Source organism: Phoenix dactylifera, chromosome 10 (genome assembly GCF_051530095.1).
Source record: "Phoenix dactylifera cultivar Ajwa chromosome 10, Ajwa_hap1_PhDact_Kaust_v1.1, whole genome shotgun sequence".
In the NCBI taxonomy this organism is placed as follows: Eukaryota; Viridiplantae; Streptophyta; class Magnoliopsida; order Arecales; family Arecaceae; genus Phoenix; species Phoenix dactylifera.
Window position 1 is genome coordinate 4,530,001 of NC_143199.1, and position 17,500 is coordinate 4,547,500.

At 69.9% G+C, this 17,500-nt stretch overlaps 1 non-coding gene across 1 annotated transcript in view; it reads left to right on the forward strand.

Annotated features, from left to right (window-relative positions):
- Nucleotides 1–17,438: 17,438 nt before the first annotated feature.
- Nucleotides 17,439–17,500, forward strand: part of LOC149752510 (25S ribosomal RNA) — a 3,358-nt gene continuing 3,296 nt past the window's right edge. Inside the window, exon 1 of the ribosomal RNA XR_016397390.1 lies at nucleotides 17,439–17,500. This exon is cut by the window's right edge and continues 3,296 nt beyond it. This is a non-coding gene — a ribosomal RNA (25S ribosomal RNA).

The following is a 17,500-nucleotide window of genomic DNA, read 5'->3' on the forward strand; positions in this document are numbered from 1 at the left end:
GATCGGCCTTACTTGGTCCGATCCTTCGCCCTCGCATGTTGCGTGGGCTCGGTCCCGTCCCGTTCGGTGAAATCTTTGTCCGCTCTGGTGCGTCCCTGTGGGTTCCTTTGTCGGTTTTGCGGGTTCGGCCGGGCCTTCCGTGCCGGCCCGTCGGCTCGCTCGGATGGGCCCCGCGGAGTTGGCCCACGACGGAGCCGGCACGCTCCTTCCGCTGGTGCGGCGCTCGGTCTATTCCTTCGGTCGGCCCTTGCGGCGGCCGTGCGCGGTGCTTCGGATCGGTCGGCCGGTCTTCCCGTCCCTCATGAAGTGTTCGCGGCCGCGCGCGCGCGGAGTTGGATCGGCCTTACTTGGTCCGATCCTTCGCCCTCGCATGTTCCGTGGGCTCGGTCCCGTCCTGTTCGGTGAGGGAGGGCGGCCCCGAATCTTTGTCCGCTCTGGTGCGTCCCTGTGGGTTCCTTTGTCGGTTTTGCGGGTTCGGCCGGGCCTTCCGCGCCGGCCCGTCGGCTCGCTCGGATGGGCCCCGCGGAGTTGGCCCACGACGGAGCCGGCACGCTCCTTCCGCTGGTGCGGCTCTCGGTCTATGCCTCCAGCCGGCCCTTGTGGCGGCCGTGCGCGGCGCTTCGGTTCGGTCGGCCGGTCTTCCTGTCCCTCACGAAGTGCTCGCGGCCGCGCGCGCGCGGAGTTGGATCGGCCTTACGTGGTCCGATCCGTCGCCATCGCATGTTGCGTGGGCTCGGTCCCGTCTCGGTGAAATCTTGGGCCGCTTTGGTGCGTCCCTGTGGGTTCCTTTGTCGGTTTTGCGGGCTCGGCGCCGGGCCTTCCGCGCCGGTCCGTCGGCTCGCTCGGACGGACCGTGCGCAGGTGGTCCCCGACGGAGCCGGCACGCTCCTTCCGCTGGCGCGGCGCTCGGTCTATGCCTCCGGCCGGCCCTCGCGGCGGCCGTGCGCGGCGCTTCGGTTCGGTCGGCCGGTCGTCCCGTCCCTCACGAAGTTCCTGCGGCCGCGCGTGCGTGGAGCGGGATCGGCCTTACTTGGTCGGATCCGTCGCCCTCGCCTGTTGCGGGGGCTCGGTCCCGTCCCGTTCGGTGAAAGCTTTGCCCGCTCTGGTGCGTCCCCGTGGGTTCCTTTGTCGGTTTTGCGGCCTTGGCGGCGGGCCTTCCGTGTCGGCCCGTCGTGGGCCCGCTGCGCGTCCGTGCGCGGTGCTTCGGATCGGTAGGCCCGTCGTCTGGGTCCCTTACGAAGCTTTGCGCGACCGCTCCTTTGTCGCCGGTCCCCTGTTAGGGCTGACCGAGCCCTCCGTTCGCCCCCTGGCCCGTCGCATGGGCCCCCGGCGCCTCCGCGGCGCCCCACCGAAAACTGTCACGACGCGCATCCAGCGCCGACGAGGTCGCAGGTTACGTGCGGCAGCCGGGGGGCTAGGCCGAGCGGCGGCGGGCCCGCCCACGGACGGGCGCGGGGAGGAGCGCAGCCGGCACGCGGCGCGGAGCGGCGGCGGCATGCCGCCGGGCGGCCGTCGGCTCAACCGTGCCCGAGTCCCGCGGGCACCGCGTCGCCCGGCCGGCGCGAGCGGCGGCGGGCCCGCCCGCGGACGGGCGCGGGGAGGAGCGCAGCCGGCACGCGGCGCGGAGCGGCGGCGGCATGCCGCCGGGCGGCCGACGGCTCAACCATGCCCGAGTCCCGCGGGCACCGCGTCGCCCGGCCGGCGCGAGCGGCGGCGGGCCCGCCCGCGGACGGGCGCGGGGAGGAGCGCAGCCGGCACGCGGCGCGGAGCGGCGGCGGCATGCCGCCGGGCGGCCGACGGCTCAACCATGCCCGAGTCCCGCGGGCACCGCGTCGCCCGGCCGGCGCGAGCGCACGAGGGCGGGAGGCAACCGGGCGGCGCCTGCGGAACCGGATGCGACGGCCGGCGCGGCACGGCCCCGACGGGTCCGCACCGAAGACCAGCGCGGTGCGGATCGACCGCTGATGAGGTCAGAGGTTACGTGCGGCAGCCGGCCGGCTGGCCCGAGCGGCGGCCGGCACGCGACGGGGATCGAGCGGCCCCGACGGCTTGCAGCCGGGCGGCCGACGGCTAGGCCGTACCGGAGTCCCGCGGTCGTTCGGGCGAAGGGGCGCATGCTGCGGGAAAGGCCTGCGGCGGCGAACCGTCCGCCCGGCCGGCCAAGCCTTCCGCGGCGGCGCGCACGTGGCGGCGCGGCCGAGATGACCGAGCGAAGCCCCGGCGATGGGCGGCGCGCACGTGTCCGTGCGGCCGAGATGACCGAGCGAAGCCCGGGCGGCGCCCGCCGTGCGCCCTGCCGGATCGCGCCTTCCGCCGGCGCGCAACGCCGGTCCCGCGTTCCGACCGCGGGAGAGGCCTGCGTCGGCGAACCGTCCGCCCCGCCGGCCGAACCTTCCGCGGCTGCGCGCACGTGTCCGTGCGGCCGAGATGACCGAGCGAAGCCCCGGCGACGGGCGGCGCCCGCCGTGCGCCCCGGCGGATTGCGCGGCCCGCCGGCGCGCAACGCCGGGCCCACGTTCCGGCTGCGGGAAAGGCCTGCGGCGGCGAACCGTCCGCCCCGCCGGCCGAACCTTGCGCGGCGGCGCTTACGTGTCCGTGCGGCAGAGATGACCGAGCAAGCTCCGGCGATGGGCGGCGCCCTCCGTGCGCCCCGCCGGATCGCCTGCGAGCGGCGAGCGTCCGGGCGGGCCCCTTTCGCAACTTCCCTCGGTACTCTAAACACCCCTTGCCTCTCGGTCTTTCCTTGCCTCTCGGTCTTCCCCCCGACCCTCTCGGTATTTGCTCGGATATGTGCATGCATCGTCCCTCGTCGCCTTCGGTTATCCTCCCCGGGGTGGGCTTTGCGCCGACGCGCCAACGGGGTGGTAGGGGGGCTGCAGCCGCGGCCGCCGCGTTTCGCCATCCGCGCGTGCGCCGCCGGATCCGAGTGGAGGTCGCGGGCGACTCGTCGATGCTTGTACTAGGGGCGCATGCCGGCAGCCCCCCGCGGGGTGCGGGACCCCCGATCGGCGTGCGAGGGACGGGCGTCCGGGCGGGCCCCGTTTCCAACTTCCCTCGGAACATTAAAACCCCCCGACCCCCTCGGTCTTCGCTCCGGCCCTATCGCTATTGCTCGGATATGTGCATCCACCGTCCCTCGTTGCCTTCGGTTATCTACCCCAGGGTGGGCCTTGCGCCGATGCCCCGATGGGGTGGCAGGGGTGGGGCTGCCGCGGCCGGCGCGTTTCGGCATCCGCGCTTGGGGGCTCGGACCCGAGTGGAGGTCGCGGGCGGCTCGTCGATGCCTGCATCGGGAGCGCATGCCGGCAGCCCCCCGCGGGGCGCCGGACCCCCGATCGGCGTGCGATGGACGGGGGGAGGGGCGGGCCCGGTTTGCAAATTCCCTCGGTACTTTAAAATCTCACGGCCCTGTCGGTGCTCCCTCCGGCCCTATCGCCACTGCTCGGATATGTGCATCCACCGTCCCTCGTTGCCTTCGGTTATCTACCCCGCGGTGGGCTTTGCGCCGATGCCCCGATGGGGTGGCAGGGGGGCACGCTCTAGGCCGTGCCACGGGGCGCGGGCGCCGGCGCCGTACGTCCCTCGCGGCGGCCGTGAGCGGCACCTCGGCTTGCTCGGTCTGTCCTCCCGGGACGCGCGACCCGTGCGACCGGGACGCGCCTCCCGTGCGACCGGGACGCGTGTCCGGGCCGTTCCCGTTTGCAACGCTCCTCGGTACTTTGGAACGCTTGGGGTGGGCTTTGGGCGGATGCCCCGCCGGGGTGGTAGGGAGGGGGGGCGGCTGCTGCCGCGGCGGGACTTCCGCTCCACTCCGCACAAGTCCGTCGCCTCGCGGCGGGCGCGCCCGGCACCGTTCGTCCCCGAGGGAGCCGGCACGCGCCCGCCGAGGCCCCGGCGCATGGGCGCCGCCGCCGGCCGTCCGCGCGGCGGCCGTGCGCCGGCTTCCTCCGTCGGCCCTCCCGGGATGCGCGACCCGTGCGACCGGGACGCGCATCCCGTGAGACCGGGACGCGTGTCCGGGCCGTTCCCGTTTGCAACGCTCCTCGGTACTTTGGAACGCTTGGGGTGGGCCTTGGGCGGATGCCCCGCCGGGGTGGTAGGGAGGGGGGGCTGCTGCTGCCGCGGCGGGACTTCCGCTCCACTCCGCACAAGTCCGTCGCCTCGCGGCGGGCGCGCCCGGCACCGTTCGTCCCCGAGGGAGCCGGCACGCGCCCGCCGAGGCCCCGGCGCATGGGCGCCGCCGCCGGCCGTCCGCGCGGCGGCCGTGCGCCGGCTTCCTCCGTCGGCCCTCCCGGGATGCGCGACCCGTGCGACCGGGACGCGCATCCCGTGAGACCGGGACGCGTGTCCGGGCCGTTCCCGTTTGCAACGCTCCTCGGTACTTTGGAACGCTTGGGGTGGGCCTTGGGCGGATGCCCCGCCGGGGTGGTAGGGAGGGGGGGCTGCTGCTGCCGCGGCGGGACTTCCGCTCCACTCCGCACAAGTCCGTCGCCTCGCGGCGGGCGGGCCCGGCACCGTTCGTCCCCGAGGGAGCCGGCCCGCGCCCGCCGAGGCCCCGGCGCATGGGCGCCCCCGCCGGCCTGTTGGAGGGCGTCTCTCGGCCCCGAGCCGCCACACCAAGCCTCGCACCTTGGCTCCTTGCGGACGCCTTAGAATTGAAGAAACGCGGGCCGAACGGGTAACGCCGGTTGTGTGCCGAGCACTTAGTAACCAAGGAAATCAAGGCAAGGGGAGGGCCTACTGGCTGCAGCTTGGCCCGACCCTTGGCTTGAATGAAACAACCAAACAATGCAAGTATTTGTGGAGGAAAGATTAAGGTTGATTCTATTCCCAAAATGAAGCTACAAGCTTAATCTAGTGGAACTATGATGGGTTCTCACTAGCCCAAGTCCTTAGAGAAACTCTAGGACCGAATACATAGGGACAAAGCCCTCCCAAGCCCTTAGGCCGAAATACAAGTGAACTCCCAAGATGACCAAAGATCCTTCAAAGACCCTCATTCCCTCCCATTTATAGTGCTCTCCAAGTGGCCCAAGAGTGGCCAAGGCATAGGGGTCTTCATGGCACAAGTAGGGCCAAAGGCTTGGCCAAGGCATGGCCAAGCCTTGGGCATAGGCTGCTGGCTGGGCTGGCCCTTGGCTGGCTGGGCTGTGGCCTTGGCAGGGGGCAGGCAGGCGGCTGGCAGGACCTGGGCACGGCTGGCAGGGCGCTGGCTGGTCGGCAGGGCCTGGCTGGGCGCTGGCTGGGCGTCTGGCACGGCAGGGCTGGCTGGCAGGGCGCCTGGGCGTGCGGCAGGGCCTCTGGGCGCGCGGCAGGGGCGCTGGGGCGCGGCAGGGGCGCGGCAGGGCGCTGCAGGCGCGCGGCAGGGCGCTGGCAGGGCGCGGCAGGGCGCTGGCAGGGCGCGGCACGGGCGCCGAGGCGCGGCGCGCGGCAGGGCGCGGCAGGCGGCGTGGCAGGCGCGCGGCAGGGCGCTGCAGGCGCGCGGCAGGGCCTGCGGCAGGGCGGGGCAGGGCGCGCGGCAGGGCGCGGCAGGGCGCGGCAGGGCGCGCGGCAGGGGCGCGGCAGGCGCGCGGCAGGCGGCGCGGCAGGCGCGCGGCAGGCGCGCCGCAGGCGCGCGGCAGGCGCGCGGCAGGCGCGCGGCAGGCGGCGCGGCAGGGCGCGCGGCAGGCGGCGCGGCAGGGCGCGCGGCAGGCGGCGCGCGCAGGCCGCTGTCGGGCGGGCGCGCGTGGGCGCGCAGGCGGCGCGCGCAGACGGCGCGCGCAGGCGCCTGTCGGGCGCGCGTGGGCGCGCGCAGGCGGGCGCGGGGCACGCGCAGGCGGGCGCGCCTGGGCGAGCGCGGACGGGCGCGTGCGGCGAGGTTCGGGCGGCCGAACCTCGCCCGGTAGCGGACGCGCGCGGGCGGGCGTGGCCAGCGCGCGGGCGGACGCGGCCAGCGCGCGGGCGGGCGCGGCCAGCGCGCGGGCGGGCGCGCCCAGCGGGCGGACGGGCGCGGCCTGCGCGCGCGCGGCCTGGACGCGCGCGGCCAGGGCCTGGGCGCGCGCGGCCAGGGCCTGGGCGCGCGCTGGCGCTGCCTGGGCGCGCGCAGGCGCGCAGGGCCGCGGCCTGGGGGCTCACGGGCGCGTGCGGCGGGCATGCACGGGCGCGGCTTGTGTCGCGCATGGGTGTGCCGTGCCTTTGGCATGCTTGGCCTTGTCTTGGCCGACCTTGGACATGCTTGGCCAAGCATTGGGAGCCTTGGTTTGGCCAAGGCTTGGCCAAGTGCAAAGGAGGTTGGCCAAGGCTTGGCCAAGTGTAGGAAGGCTCGGCCGAGGCTTGGACATGTGCGCGGCATGCTCGGCCAAGGTTGGGCGTGCTTGGCCGAGGCTTGGCATTGATGGTATGGGCCCGGTGCGCGCGGGCGATGTCGGGCACGCGGCGGGCGCGGACGACCGCGGATGCATGCGGGCGAGCGCGGGCGTCGTCGGGCGCGCGGCGGGCCGAATGTCGGGGTGCTTGGCCAAGGTTCGGCCAAGTGTGAAGATGCTCGGCCGAGGCTTGGCCAAGCGTGAAGGGGCTTGGCCAAGGCTTGGCCGTCCCTCCAAACAGGTAGTTGGCTCGATCCTTGATCTTGGTCTTGGTAGGACCCTCCTTCGGTAGCTTCCGAGCCCGGACCTCTCCTTGGTGGTGGAATTTGATGGTGGTGTATGAGGGAGGTCCGCAACATTCCCCCTCCCTTGAAAACTATCCTTGTCCTCAAGGATAAAGTTTGAATACCATCGGGGGAATTCTTTGTGAGCATGATGTGGAAGTGGTGTTCATCCAAAATGGACAACACAACCTCCACATGTTCCTTGTGTTGCTCCATGGGTTGAGAAGGAACCAAAATATTATCAAAGGAAGTAAACTTTGTCAAGTAAGGCCAAGGTACCTCTTTTGTTGTAGCTTGAAGAATGGACGATCTTTGCAAGGCATGCAAAGGGGGCTCGGCCTCCTCCTCTTTTGAACTACTTCCGGCCTCATCATCATGTTCAAGCTCTTCCCTTTCTTCAATGACTTGTGGCTCTTCCTTTGGCAAGCTCTTGACTTCGTTGGGTTGGTCCCTTTTGCCATTTTCAACCTCTTCTTTGTCTTCGGAAGGGGTTTGCGGTTGCAAGGAAGAAGATGCATGCTTGTTGAATTTCTCTTCGATGCATGTTTGCACTATCTCTTCTTGCTTCTTCTTGATGATATGCTCATGGCTTGCCCCAAGCTTCAAACATGTTCGGGCCTCCTCTAACTCCCTTTTTATCATCTTTAATTGGCCCTCTCTCCACCTTCTTTCTCCATAGCCATGCTCCCCATGGCGGCTAGCATAGCTACTTGCTCCTTGAGCACTCCTATACTCTCCTCTTTTTTCTTCTTCTCTCCACCAACTCTCTTTCTTTTCTTCTCTTCTCTTTTCTTCTCTTTTCTTTTCTTCTCTTTTCCTTTCTTCTCGATCCTCCACTTGGCCCCGCCGAGAGGCGTGCGACCAATGTTCATTTCTCCTCACTTCTTTCTCCCTTTTTCTCTCTTCTCTTCTTCTTTCTTCTCTCATCCTCTTATACTCATCTTTTCTCTCTCCCTCTTCCCTAACCCTTAGATTTTCTCTAATCTTGGCTAGGGTCACATTCGCCCTCTTCAAACATGCCTCACTCTCCTCCATAATGTTTACCATATTTACTCCACAATAGAATTTGAAATTTTTTTTTTTTGGAGTTGTAGGCGTTACCTCTTAGGAAGAAAACTTCCTAATGAAACCTCTCAATGAAAGCACCATTGTTGGAGGGCGTCTCTCGGCCCCGAGCCGCCACACCAAGCCTCGCACCTTGGCTCCTTGCGGACGCCTTAGAATTGAAGAAACGCGGGCCGAACGGGTAACGCCGGTTGTGTGCCGAGCACTTAGTAACCAAGGAAATCAAGGCAAGGGGAGGGCCTACTGGCTGCAGCTTGGCCCGACCCTTGGCTTGAATGAAACAACCAAACAATGCAAGTATTTGTGGAGGAAAGATTAAGGTTGATTCTATTCCCAAAATGAAGCTACAAGCTTAATCTAGTGGAACTATGATGGGTTCTCACTAGCCCAAGTCCTTAGAGAAACTCTAGGACCGAATACATAGGGACAAAGCCCTCCCAAGCCCTTAGGCCGAAATACAAGTGAACTCCCAAGATGACCAAAGATCCTTCAAAGACCCTCATTCCCTCCCATTTATAGTGCTCTCCAAGTGGCCCAAGAGTGGCCAAGGCATAGGGGTCTTCATGGCACAAGTAGGGCCAAAGGCTTGGCCAAGGCATGGCCAAGCCTTGGGCATAGGCTGCTGGCTGGGCTGGCCCTTGGCTGGCTGGGCTGTGGCCTTGGCAGGGGGCAGGCAGGCGGCTGGCAGGACCTGGGCACGGCTGGCAGGGCGCTGGCTGGTCGGCAGGGCCTGGCTGGGCGCTGGCTGGGCGTCTGGCACGGCAGGGCTGGCTGGCAGGGCGCCTGGGCGTGCGGCAGGGCCTCTGGGCGCGCGGCAGGGGCGCTGCAGGGGCGCTGGGGCGCGGCAGGGGCGCGGCAGGGCGCTGGCAGGGCGCGGCAGGGCGCTGGCAGGGCGCGGCACGGGCGCCGAGGCGCGGCGCGCGGCAGGGCGCGGCAGGCGGCGTGGCAGGCGCGCGGCAGGGCGCTGCAGGCGCGCGGCAGGGCCTGCGGCAGGGCGGGGCAGGGCGCGCGGCAGGCGCGCGGCAGGGCGCGGCAGGGCGCGCGGCAGGCGCGCGGCAGGGGCGCGGCAGGCGCGCGGCAGGCGGCGCGGCAGGCGCGCGGCAGGCGCGCCGCAGGCGCGCGGCAGGCGGCGCGGCAGGGCGCGCGGCAGGCGGCGCGGCAGGGCGCGCGGCAGGCGGCGCGGCAGGGCGCGCGGCAGGCGGCGCGCGCAGGCCGCTGTCGGGCGGGCGCGCGTGGGCGCGCAGGCGGCGCGCGCAGACGGCGCGCGCAGGCGCCTGTCGGGCGCGCGTGGGCGCGCGCAGGCGGGCGCGGGGCACGCGCAGGCGGGCGCGCCTGGGCGAGCGCGGACGGGCGCGTGCGGCGAGGTTCGGGCGGCCGAACCTCGCCCGGTAGCGGACGCGCGCGGGCGGGCGTGGCCAGCGCGCGGGCGGACGCGGCCAGCGCGCGGGCGGGCGCGGCCAGCGCGCGGGCGGACGGGCGCGGCCTGCGCGCGCGCGGCCTGGACGCGCGCGGCCAGGGCCTGGGCGCGCGCGGCCAGGGCCTGGGCGCGCGCTGGCGCTGCCTGGGCGCGCGCAGGCGCGCAGGGCCGCGGCCTGGGGGCTCACGGGCGCGTGCGGCGGGCATGCACGGGCGCGGCTTGTGTCGCGCATGGGTGTGCCGTGCCTTTGGCATGCTTGGCCTTGTCTTGGCCGACCTTGGACATGCTTGGCCAAGCATTGGGAGCCTTGGTTTGGCCAAGGCTTGGCCAAGTGCAAAGGAGGTTGGCCAAGGCTTGGCCAAGTGTAGGAAGGCTCGGCCGAGGCTTGGACATGTGCGCGGCATGCTCGGCCAAGGTTGGGCGTGCTTGGCCGAGGCTTGGCATTGATGGTATGGGCCCGGTGCGCGCGGGCGATGTCGGGCACGCGGCGGGCGCGGACGACCGCGGATGCATGCGGGCGAGCGCGGGCGTCGTCGGGCGCGCGGCGGGCCGAATGTCGGGGTGCTTGGCCAAGGTTCGGCCAAGTGTGAAGATGCTCGGCCGAGGCTTGGCCAAGCGTGAAGGGGCTTGGCCAAGGCTTGGCCGTCCCTCCAAACAGGTAGTTGGCTCGATCCTTGATCTTGGTCTTGGTAGGACCCTCCTTCGGTAGCTTCCGAGCCCGGACCTCTCCTTGGTGGTGGAATTTGATGGTGGTGTATGAGGGAGGTCCGCAACACGGCCGTCCGCGCGGCGGCCGTGCGCCGGCTTCCTCCGTCGGCCCTCCCGGGACGCGCGACCCGTGCGACCGGGACGCGCATCCCGTGCGACCGGGACGCGTGTCCGGGCGGTTCCCGTTTGCAACGCTCCTCGGTACTTTGGAACGCTTGGGGTGGGCTTTGGGCGGATGCCCCGTCGGGGTGGTAGGGAGGGGGGGCTGGCGCCGCCGCGGCGGGCCTTCCGCCCCCCTCCGCACAAGTCCGTTGCCTCGCGGCGGTCGTGCCCGGCACCGTTCGTCCCCGACGGAGCCGTCGCGCGCCCGACGACTTTCCGGCGCACGGGCGCCGCCGCCGGCCGTCCGTGCGCGGCGGCCGTGCGCCACTTCGGCTTCGTCCGTCGGCCCTCCCGGGACGCGCGACCCGTGCGACCGGGACGCGCATCCCGTGCGACCGGGTCGCGTGTCCGGGCCGTTCCCGTTTGCAACGCTCCTCGGTACTTTGGAACGCTTGGGGTGGGCTTTGGGCGGATGCCCCGCCGGGGTGGTAGGGAGGGGGGGTCTGCTGCCGCCGCGGCGGGCCTTCCGCTCCACTCCGCACAGGACCGTTGCCTCGCGGCGGACTTGCCCGGCACATTTCGTCCCCGACGGAGCCGGCACGCGCCTGCCGACTTCCCGGCGCACGGGCGCTGCCTTCGGCCGTCCGTGCCCGGCGGCCGTGCGCCACTTCGGCTCCCTCCATCGGCCCTCCCGGGAAGCGCGTCCCGGACGTTCCGGATGCGCACCCCGTGCGACCGGGACTCGCGTCCGGGCCGTTTCCGTGTGCAATGCTCCTCGATTCGCTGGAGCCCTTGGGGTGGGCCTTCGGAGGATGCCCCGCTGGGGAGGTAAGGGGGTGTGTCCTGCCTGGGCGGGCCTTCCGCCCGAGCCCGTCGCCCAGCGCGGATGGTCGCGCCGCGCGGGCGGGCGCGCCGCGCGTGCGCGGGGCCGTTGGCCGGTGACGCGCAAGGACGGGCGCGCTGGGCCGATCGGCCGCTCGGGCGCGCGCTTCGTCGTGCTCCCGCGCCTTGGCGCGCGCGCGGCCGCGGCGTGGTCGCTCGGTTCTGCGCATTTGGCCCGCGCGGATGGGCGCGTCGCGCGGGCGGCCGTGTTGGAGGGCGTCTCTCGGCCCCGAGCCGCCACACCAAGCCTCGCACCTTGGCTCCTTGCGGACGCCTTAGAATTGAAGAAACGCGGGCCGAACGGGTAACGCCGGTTGTGTGCCGAGCACTTAGTAACCAAGGAAATCAAGGCAAGGGGAGGGCCTACTGGCTGCAGCTTGGCCCGACCCTTGGCTTGAATGAAACAACCAAACAATGCAAGTATTTGTGGAGGAAAGATTAAGGTTGATTCTATTCCCAAAATGAAGCTACAAGCTTAATCTAGTGGAACTATGATGGGTTCTCACTAGCCCAAGTCCTTAGAGAAACTCTAGGACCGAATACATAGGGGCAAAGCCCTCCCAAGCCCTTAGGCCGAAATACAAGTGAACTCCCAAGATGACCAAAAAGATCCCCCAAAGACCCTCATTCCCTCCCATTTATAGTGCTCTCCAAGTGGCCCAAGAGTGGCCAAGGCATAGGGGTCTTCATGGCACAAGTAGGGCCAAAGGCTTGGCCAAGGCATGGCCAAGCCTTGGGCATAGGCTGCTGGCTGGGCTGGCCCTTGGCTGGCTGGGCTGTGGCCTTGGCAGGGGGCAGGCAGGCGGCTGGCAGGACCTGGGCACGGCTGGCAGGGCGCTGGCTGGTCGGCAGGGCCTGGCTGGGCGCTGGCTGGGCGTCTGGCACGGCAGGGCTGGCTGGCAGGGCGCCTGGGCGTGCGGCAGGGCCTCTGGGCGCGCGGCAGGGGCGCTGCAGGGGCGCTGGGGCGCGGCAGGGGCGCGGCAGGGCGCTGCAGGCGCGCGGCAGGGCGCTGGCAGGGCGCGGCAGGGCGCTGGCAGGGCGCGGCACGGGCGCCGAGGCGCGGCGCGCGGCAGGGCGCGGCAGGCGGCGTGGCAGGCGCGCGGCAGGGCGCTGCAGGCGCGCGGCAGGGCCTGCGGCAGGGCGGGGCAGGGCGCGCGGCAGGCGCGCGGCAGGGCGCGGCAGGGCGCGCGGCAGGCGCGCGGCAGGGGCGCGGCAGGCGCGCGGCAGGCGGCGCGGCAGGCGCGCGGCAGGCGCGCCGCAGGCGCGCGGCAGGCGGCGCGGCAGGGCGCGCGGCAGGCGGCGCGGCAGGGCGCGCGGCAGGCGGCGCGGCAGGCGGCGCGCGCAGGCCGCTGTCGGGCGGGCGCGCGTGGGCGCGCAGGCGGCGCGCGCAGACGGCGCGCGCAGGCGCCTGTCGGGCGCGCGTGGGCGCGCGCAGGCGGGCGCGGGGCACGCGCAGGCGGGCGCGCCTGGGCGAGCGCGGACGGGCGCGTGCGGCGAGGTTCGGGCGGCCGAACCTCGCCCGGTAGCGGACGCGCGCGGGCGGGCGTGGCCAGCGCGCGGGCGGGCGCGGCCAGCGCGCGGGCGGGCGCGGCCAGCGCGCGGGCGGGCGCACCCAGCGGGCGGACGGGCGCGGCCTGCGCGCGCGCGGCCTGGACGCGCGCGGCCAGGGCCTGGGCGCGCGCGGCCAGGGCCTGGGCGCGCGCTGGCGCTGCCTGGGCGCGCGCAGGCGCGCAGGGCCGCGGCCTGGGGGCTCACGGGCGCGTGCGGCGGGCATGCACGGGCGCGGCTTGTGTCGCGCATGGGTGTGCCGTGCCTTTGGCATGCTTGGCCTTGTCTTGGCCGACCTTGGACATGCTTGGCCAAGCATTGGGAGCCTTGGTTTGGCCAAGGCTTGGCCAAGTGCAAAGGAGGTTGGCCAAGGCTTGGCCAAGTGTAGGAAGGCTCGGCCGAGGCTTGGACATGTGCGCGGCATGCTCGGCCAAGGTTGGGCGTGCTTGGCCGAGGCTTGGCATTGATGGTATGGGCCCGGTGCGCGCGGGCGATGTCGGGCACGCGGCGGGCGCGGACGACCGCGGATGCATGCGGGCGAGCGCGGGCGTCGTCGGGCGCGCGGCGGGCCGAATGTCGGGGTGCTTGGCCAAGGTTCGGCCAAGTGTGAAGATGCTCGGCCGAGGCTTGGCCAAGCGTGAAGGGGCTTGGCCAAGGCTTGGCCGTCCCTCCAAACAAGTAGTTGGCTCGATCCTTGATCTTGGTCTTGGTAGGACCCTCCTTCGGTAGCTTCCGAGCCCGGACCTCTCCTTGGTGGTGGAATTTGATGGTGGTGTATGAGGGAGGTCCGCAACATTCCCCCTCCCTTGAAAACTATCCTTGTCCTCAAGGATAAAGTTTGAATACCATCGGGGGAATTCTTTGTGAGCATGATGTGGAAGTGGTGTTCATCCAAAATGGACAACACAACCTCCACATGTTCCTTGTGTTGCTCCATGGGTTGAGAAGGAACCAAAATATTATCAAAGGAAGTAAACTTTGTCAAGTAAGGCCAAGGTACCTCTTTTGTTGTAGCTTGAAGAATGGACGATCTTTGCAAGGCATGCAAAGGGGGCTCGGCCTCCTCCTCTTTTGAACTATTTCCGGCCTCATCATCATGTTCAAGCTCTTCCCTTTCTTCAATGACTTGTGGCTCTTCCTTTGGCAAGCTCTTGACTTCGTTGGGTTGGTCCCTTTTGCCATTTTCAACCTCTTCTTTGTCTTCGGAAGGAGTTTGCGGTTGCAAGGAAGAAGATGCATGCTTGTTGAATTTCTCTTCGATGCATGTTTGCACTATCTCTTCTTGCTTCTTCTTGATGATATGCTCATGGCTTGCCCCAAGCTTCAAACATGTTCGGGCCTCCTCTAACTCCCTTTTTATCATCTTTAATTGGCCCTCTCTCCACCTTCTTTCTCCATAGCCATGCTCCCCATGGCGGCTAGCATAGCTACTTGCTCCTTGAGCACTCCTATACTCTCCTCTTTTTTCTTCTTCTCTCCACCAACTCTCTTTCTTTTCTTCTCTTCTCTTTTCTTCTCTTTTCTTTTCTTCTCTTTTCTTTTCTTCTCTTTTCCTTTCTTCTCGATCCTCCACTTGGCCCCGCCGAGAGGCGTGCGACCAATGTTCATTTCTCCTCACTTCTTTCTCTCTTTTTCTCTCTTCTTTTCTTCTTTCTTCTCTCACCCTCATATATTCATCTTTTCTCTCTCTTTCCTCCCTAGCCCTTAGATTCATTCCAATTTTGGCTAGGGTCTCATTTGCCCTCATCAAACAAGCCTCACTCTCCATTATGTTTACCATATTAACCCAAAATAAAATTTGAAATTTATTAGAGTTGTAGGCGTTACCTCTTAGGAAGAGATCTTCCTAATGAAACCCTCTCAATGAAAGCACCATTGTTGGAGGGCGTCTCTCGGCCCCGAGCCGCCACACCAAGCCTCGCACCTTGGCTCCTTGCGGACGCCTTAGAATTGAAGAAACGCGGGCCGAACGGGTAACGCCGGTTGTGTGCCGAGCACTTAGTAACCAAGGAAATCAAGGCAAGGGGAGGGCCTACTGGCTGCAGCTTGGCCCGACCCTTGGCTTGAATGAAACAACCAAACAATGCAAGTATTTGTGGAGGAAAGATTAAGGTTGATTCTATTCCCAAAATGAAGCTACAAGCTTAATCTAGTGGAACTATGATGGGTTCTCACTAGCCCAAGTCCTTAGAGAAACTCTAGGACCGAATACATAGGGGCAAAGCCCTCCCAAGCCCTTAGGCCGAAATACAAGTGAACTCCCAAGATGACCAAAAAGATCCCCCAAAGACCCTCATTCCCTCCCATTTATAGTGCTCTCCAAGTGGCCCAAGAGTGGCCAAGGCATAGGGGTCTTCATGGCACAAGTAGGGCCAAAGGCTTGGCCAAGGCATGGCCAAGCCTTGGGCATAGGCTGCTGGCTGGGCTGGCCCTTGGCTGGCTGGGCTGTGGCCTTGGCAGGGGGCAGGCAGGCGGCTGGCAGGACCTGGGCACGGCTGGCAGGGCGCTGGCTGGTCGGCAGGGCCTGGCTGGGCGCTGGCTGGGCGTCTGGCACGGCAGGGCTGGCTGGCAGGGCGCCTGGGCGTGCGGCAGGGCCTCTGGGCGCGCGGCAGGGGCGCTGCAGGGGCGCTGGGGCGCGGCAGGGGCGCGGCAGGGCGCTGCAGGCGCGCGGCAGGGCGCTGGCAGGGCGCGGCAGGGCGCTGGCAGGGCGCGGCACGGGCGCCGAGGCGCGGCGCGCGGCAGGGCGCGGCAGGCGGCGTGGCAGGCGCGCGGCAGGGCGCTGCAGGCGCGCGGCAGGGCCTGCGGCAGGGCGGGGCAGGGCGCGCGGCAGGCGCGCGGCAGGGCGCGGCAGGGCGCGCGGCAGGCGCGCGGCAGGGGCGCGGCAGGCGCGCGGCAGGCGGCGCGGCAGGCGCGCGGCAGGCGCGCCGCAGGCGCGCGGCAGGCGGCGCGGCAGGGCGCGCGGCAGGCGGCGCGGCAGGGCGCGCGGCAGGCGGCGCGGCAGGCGGCGCGCGCAGGCCGCTGTCGGGCGGGCGCGCGTGGGCGCGCAGGCGGCGCGCGCAGACGGCGCGCGCAGGCGCCTGTCGGGCGCGCGTGGGCGCGCGCAGGCGGGCGCGGGGCACGCGCAGGCGGGCGCGCCTGGGCGAGCGCGGACGGGCGCGTGCGGCGAGGTTCGGGCGGCCGAACCTCGCCCGGTAGCGGACGCGCGCGGGCGGGCGTGGCCAGCGCGCGGGCGGGCGCGGCCAGCGCGCGGGCGGGCGCGGCCAGCGCGCGGGCGGGCGCACCCAGCGGGCGGACGGGCGCGGCCTGCGCGCGCGCGGCCTGGACGCGCGCGGCCAGGGCCTGGGCGCGCGCGGCCAGGGCCTGGGCGCGCGCTGGCGCTGCCTGGGCGCGCGCAGGCGCGCAGGGCCGCGGCCTGGGGGCTCACGGGCGCGTGCGGCGGGCATGCACGGGCGCGGCTTGTGTCGCGCATGGGTGTGCCGTGCCTTTGGCATGCTTGGCCTTGTCTTGGCCGACCTTGGACATGCTTGGCCAAGCATTGGGAGCCTTGGTTTGGCCAAGGCTTGGCCAAGTGCAAAGGAGGTTGGCCAAGGCTTGGCCAAGTGTAGGAAGGCTCGGCCGAGGCTTGGACATGTGCGCGGCATGCTCGGCCAAGGTTGGGCGTGCTTGGCCGAGGCTTGGCATTGATGGTATGGGCCCGGTGCGCGCGGGCGATGTCGGGCACGCGGCGGGCGCGGACGACCGCGGATGCATGCGGGCGAGCGCGGGCGTCGTCGGGCGCGCGGCGGGCCGAATGTCGGGGTGCTTGGCCAAGGTTCGGCCAAGTGTGAAGATGCTCGGCCGAGGCTTGGCCAAGCGTGAAGGGGCTTGGCCAAGGCTTGGCCGTCCCTCCAAACAAGTAGTTGGCTCGATCCTTGATCTTGGTCTTGGTAGGACCCTCCTTCGGTAGCTTCCGAGCCCGGACCTCTCCTTGGTGGTGGAATTTGATGGTGGTGTATGAGGGAGGTCCGCAACAGGCCGGGCCGCGCGGGCGGGCGGGCCGTTGCCCGGGTTCGCGCAAGGACGGGCGCGCTAGGCCGATCGGCCTCTCGGACGCGCGCGCCGTCCCGCTGTCGCGCCTGGGCGCTCGCGCGTCCGCGGCGTGGTCGCTCGGTTCTGCGCAGGGCCGGGCGCCCCCGGCCGAGCGGCGCGCGGGCGCTCGCGCGCGGCGGGGGCGCTCGGGCCGTCGCGCGGCCGTCGCGCCAGGGCCCTGGCCCGGGCGGGCGCGCTCATGTTCGTTCTTTCTGGTGCGCGCGCGGCACGGCGCCCGGGCCCTTGCTCCGCCGAGCGTTCGGGCGCGGGCGCGCGCGCGGGGCCTGCCGCCCGGCCCTGCGCGCCTTCGAGCGCCCCGCCTCGCGCGGGCGGGCGGGCACCAGGGGCCGCGCGCGGCCGGTTGCGCGCGCGGCCGGGCTCGACCGCCCGTGGGTCGAATGTCGGTCGCACTTGGGCCGAATCTCGGGGGCGCTCTCGGAGTCCGTTTCTTGGGGGCGGGCACGGTCTGGCCCGTCGGTTTGGATTGGCGCGTTGGGGCCGCGCCCGATGGTGCTGAGCTTGGCTCGGCTGTGTGTGGTTTGGCCTCCAAGGCCCGTAGCCTTTCCAAATGAGTCCCTTGGTCTTCGCGGTATCTCGTGCTCGGCGATGCTCCGCTGTCGGCGCCCTGATGGCGACCCCTCCTTCATGCGTGTCCGGGCCGAAAGGCTCCGCGCGTGGGGGATGGTCGTGCGGGGAGCGACGCGGCCGCGATCGTGTCGGCGCGTGAGCGGTCTCGGTTACGCATCCCGCGGCGGGCTCCCTGCCTCGCTGCAGCCAACCGCCGCTGGGTGCTTCCCTTCACTCCTGCTCGGTGGGCCTCTTTTGTGCCCCGTTGCGATCCGTTGGTTTGCCCGTGCGGCCTACCCCCCTCGTGGGGGACACGTCGGCGTCCCATGTGCCTCTTCCGAACCCCTCGCCTTCGCTGCGGCGGGGGGCGGCCCTCCTTCGGCCCTCGAGCGCGCTTGGTCGGGAGTCCCTCCGTGGCCTCCCGTTCCATCCGGCTGCTCTGGTCTCCGTGGGCTCTCGCGGATGCGGTGGATTTATCGATCCGGGGGCCCTCCGCCCCCGCATCCCTGTACCCA